Source organism: Myotis brandtii, unplaced genomic scaffold (genome assembly GCF_000412655.1).
Source record: "Myotis brandtii unplaced genomic scaffold, ASM41265v1 scaffold297, whole genome shotgun sequence".
NCBI classification, from domain to species: domain Eukaryota; kingdom Metazoa; phylum Chordata; class Mammalia; order Chiroptera; family Vespertilionidae; genus Myotis; species Myotis brandtii.
In genome coordinates this window covers 871,791-876,902 of record NW_005361351.1, presented here as the reverse complement: position 1 = coordinate 876,902, position 5,112 = coordinate 871,791, and positions in this window count along the sequence as shown.

Sequence of the window (5,112 nt, the reverse complement as noted above, 5' to 3'; positions counted from 1 at the left end):
TCCCAACCACCACTCCCTCCAATGCTCATCCACCATGAGGTCCTTCCTGGCCTCTCCTCTGCCACACATGCTCCTTCCTCTTTTGGATTTAAAGATCCCTGCAGTCACAGTGCATCTTAGGATGGGAGTATCTTTAAATCAGCGGTTCTCAACCTGTGGGTCGCGACTCCTTTGGCGGTCGAACGACCCTTTCACAGGGGTCGCCTAAGACCATCCTGCATATCAGATATTTACATTACAGTTCATAACATTAGCAACATTACAGTTATGAAGTAGCAACCAAAATAATTTTATGGTTGGGTCACAACATGAGGAACTGTATTTAAAGGGCCAGAAGGTTGAGAACCACTGCTTTAAATGAACATTGACAGTAGTTGCCTGGGCATAGGGGCAGGAGAGGCACAAGGATACTTTTGTGGGTGATGGTTATGCTCATTATATTATGTGGGGTGATGGTTTCACTTGTGTATTCGCATGTCAAAGTGTATCAAGTTGTCCACTTTAAATACGTGCAGTTTCTTGTGTGTTACTTACGCCTCAACAAAACAGTGTAACAGCATTCTAACTCAGGCTATCTTGCTCCAGAAGAAAAAGGCCTGAGGGGCAGGATATTTCCCTAGTGGCACAAAAGAATGGTGTGCCCAGCTCGGAGACAATGCTTGGTGCTGCTCCTGAGGTCACCGCTGAGAAAGCCTGCTCCTGTGTCCGCGCCAGCTTTCCCCACAGAAACACCCGGGCACCGTGCCACACAGGTATTGTGACATCAAGCTATGCCCAGTGGTATTTCAGAAAACCAGCCCTTTTGGGCTCTGTCTGTCCTTAAGAGCAGGTGTGGGTCAGGTTCTGCTCTGCCATTTTTTAACAGATGCGGAAATGGAGCCAGAAGGAGAAAAGTTCATAAGTTTTCACAACGTCACCCCTGAGTCAGGACAGAAACAGCAACTGACCTTCTTCCTTCTTTAGCTGCCTCAGGATGAAACCGATGGTTCCACCCCATCAGAGCCCCCCCAGAAACGCCCTCCTGCCTGCCCCTGGCCACCAGCCCAGCCTGCCCAGAGCACGGGGCCGCCTCCTGCAGCAGGGGGTCCAGGAGAGGGAGGCCATTGGTTGCCTTGCTGTTTTCTTGCAACACAGCTGGGCTCAGCTACTGGGTTATGTGCATCAGGACCACCAGTCTTAGGAGCAGGGGCATAATTGCCCCCTAAGGATATCATTCCATGTGCTGGGGGCTGAATTAATACCCCTGGATTAACCCCGGAAACAGGGCCGCCAGTGGAGTCACCCGTGTGGCACACTGCACACCTGCAGGGGCTGGCCTTCACATAGTGACCTGCCGGAGGGATTGCTGATTTAATGGGAACAAACTGTAATATAGATCTCTCTTTACTACAGGTTATAAACGTGTTAGGAACAAACAGATGTGTCCACGCCAATGTCAGCAATGACAAGCAGTGTAGACAGGAGGCTAAGCCCCGGGTGAGGCCGCAGTAACCTGGTTCTAGCCCCAGCTCAGCCCCAGCTCTTGACCTTAAGCAACAGCCTTTAGTTGCCTCACTGCCAACTGCATAAAGCATGTACAAGCACTGCAGAAACGATATAAGTTACTAAGTGTACGCATCATTATTTTGAAAGTTAAAATCCAACTAAAACGCCTTGGAAGTCCCTGCTGGCTGGGTCGTTCTACAAGATACAGAAGGTAGGATTAGAATCGTGGAGGATTCAGTGGTGGGGGAACAGGAGACAAAGCCAGGTGGGGCTAGGCTTACCTAAACACTCTAAGAACAGGGAAACAAGCCCACACCCTCTACCACTTCTGATTTCTTCCCCGTCTCGGCTGGAACAAAGAGCCTTTTTGTGAGTTTAATGGAGTCTGACTTAGCAAACTTTTCCATCTCCTTCTTCTTCTGTAAGAGAGAGAAAAAAAACAAACCTTTCTCCGCTAGGCTCCTTTGAAGACCTTGCAGCTTTGGTTAGGCAAACAGGAACCTGGCTGGGACCGCCCTGCTAAATGAGCTTTTTGGCAAGACTTTCTGAGAGGCCTCCAGTGTGCAGAGACTGAGGAGGGGACAGCGGGAGGGAGCAGGAATCGTAAAGGGGAGAGCAGGCCCTGTGCCAAGCGCATCAGGCCCTAGCTATTGTGGCTGACATATCTGAGCCCAGGTACTGATTAAGCCCTGTGCTGAGCCCTCCATTGTATGCATTTATTGAAGCCTCCCTAAATTAGCTCATTTAATCCTCCCCACTAGACAAGCTGGTAAGGACCACTTCCCTTTTCTGGACTAGGAAAGAGGACTCAAGAGGTTGTGTAACTTTGCCGAGGTCACGCCACCAGGTGAGTTGGGGGACCCCAAGGCCTGTGCTCCTTCCATGGGTCCTGTCTGCTCCTCAGCCTCTGCCCATCCTTCCCAACCCCCCAGAACCCAGATCCTGCAATTAGGCAGCTTAATAGCCATGCCTGAAGTCAGCTCTCAATCACTGGAGCCAGCTCGCCATTTCCCCAGTGTTAAGGAAAAGAAGCAAATTCAAATTCCAACCCAAGTGTTATGGGTTCACTCAGCGAGATAGACCACTGACTCAGAATTTAAATTTAAGAGCCTTTATTAAGCTGGCCAGCTGACTACAGTTACAGCACCCTGCCGAAGCAGAGGCTGAACTGCAGTGCTGACTGCAAGAGTTACATTTTATTAGCTACATCCTGTGGAGGCCCAGAGAAAAATGTGTCTTTCAAATTCTGGGCCCCCAATATGGAGGAAACTCTATTTATTTATACTTTTTCCAGTCCTTTGTCTCCCAAATTTGGAATGAGACTTCCGGGCCTTCTGAGAAAGAAGGCCTGCGTGCTGGGAAGGGGCCATGAGACCATATCTCAAGGCCTGGCCTGATGTCAGTACCTTCTTATGTATGTGTTTTAGGAACAGACAGCACAGCATGACCCATCTGGCCAAAGCGCCAGATATGCAGCCCAGCACACAAGCACCTGTAACCTCTGCCTCCTCTGCTCTGGCCTCCTGCTCCAGGGGTTGTGTCTGCTCCCGGGGGTGTCAGCCCCTCCTTGCCTGCCCCACTCCACACTCTCACACTAACATACAATCACACGCACACCTACACATACACACATACCTCTCCCAGCATACTACAGGGAGATAAGGCACAGGCACCTTCCAGGAACTCTATCTTTATCTCCAGGTGACCTCCAGCTCTGCAAACAGCTCACCCATTCACTCTGAGTGACTAATGATGGGTGTAAACTCGGGGAGGGATGAGGTCATTTATTTATTTATTTAGATTTCCATCCCCCACACTCTCTTCCTCTTTGCCAACCACCTGCTATATCTATGGGTCTGTTAATATTTTATTCATTTGGTTTGATTTGTGTTTGTTGTTTTTTTAGATTCCACTTATAAGTAAAATCATATGGCTTTGGTCTTTCTCTGACTTATTTTACTTAGTATAATACCCTCTGGGTCCATCACGTTGAAACAAATGACAAGATTTTCTTTTTTTTATGGCTGAGTAACATTCTGTTGTATATATGTGTTACCGAAAGGGAACCTGGCCCTGGGTGGGTCTGCCTAGAGCCGGCTAGTATGTGGTGGGTTCATTTAGGAAAAATGTCACAACACAAATCCAGTGACTATGAGGAAATGTGTATTAAAGTTGAGGACAGTGAAAAAGAAAGGGCTTAGCATAAAAGAAGCAACAGGAGAGCCTAGGCTGGGCTGCTTTAGTTCTCTGGGAAGTCAGAGAAAAGGGGGCCATGGGGACAGGTTCCGGGACAAGCTGCCACTGCCCATGGCTCCCCTGGTTGCAGCCTTGTGGGTCCCTTAGAGTTAGGAGATGCACGTCATGGAGGAGGAAGTGGGGGAAGGAGAGGAAAAGCGAATGATGGGGGCTGCTCCCCAGAGGGAGAGCCCTTGTCTTGAAGCTTTTATTTCTTTCTTGCAGGCAGGAATCTTAGGGGAGGTCTCAGGAGAGGGTTTCAGCAGAATATTCATCAGTTTTTTAGGTGTGCTCCTTCAGGATCGTGGTCTCCACTGATTGGTCAGTGTGAGGGCAGGGAGTCATTAGTCCAGGGGTCCTCAAACTTTTTAAACAGGGGGCCAGTTCACTGTCCCTCAGACCGTTGGAGGGCCGGACTATAGTTTAAAAAAAAAAAAACTATGAACAAATTCCTATGCACACTGCACATATCTTATTTTGAAGTAAAAAAACAAAATGGGAACAAATATAATATTTGTATTTGCATGTGGCCTGCGGGCCGTAGTTTGAGGACCCCTGGGTTAGTCATTGCAACTGGTCCTGGTATCACCCACCTATTTTTGCTTCTTTTCTGGGTTTCTGGAACTGAAATACAACTGAGGCCTAGATGTTATCTCGAGGGAGGTAACCTTCTATATCTGCTGTAAAACTGAGGCCTAGATGCTATGTCTAGGGACGTGGCCTTCTGTATCTGCTGTAAATTACTCTGCCAGTTTGTTCAGCTGTCTCAGTTTCCCTATTCCACTTGTCCTGGCTTTCTGGCTTGTCTCCTATGTTCTACAGCTTCTTTATCCAGTCACCTATCAGTGGACATCCAGGTTGCTTCCATCTTCTGCTCTCAGACATCAGTGCTTCTGGTTCTCAGGCTTGAGGACTTAGACTAAAACTTACACCACCAACTCTCCTGGGCCTCCAGCTTGCAAATGGCAGATCATGGGACTTCTCAGCCTCCACAACCATGGGATTCAGTTTCTATCATAAATCTCTTTCTAGGTATCCGTATATCCTATTGGTTCTATCTCTCTGGGGAACCCCAGCGAGTGCACCAGCAGGTCTCACATTCCCCTACCTGTGACCAGGAGTAGGTTTAATAGGACCATGGGAGGTTTTAAATGCAATTATCAGAGCCAGGTCCCATAGGCAAAGGATTTTCATCTAGTTGTCAGCATTCAATAAGGCAGTGGTTCTCAACCTTCTGGCCCTTTAAATACAGTTCCTCATGTTGTGACCCAACCATAAAATTATTTTCGTTGCTACTTCATAACTGTAATGTTGCTACTGTTATGAACTGTAATGTAAATATCTGATATGCAGGATGGTCTTAGGCGACCCCTGTGAAAGGGTCGTTCGACC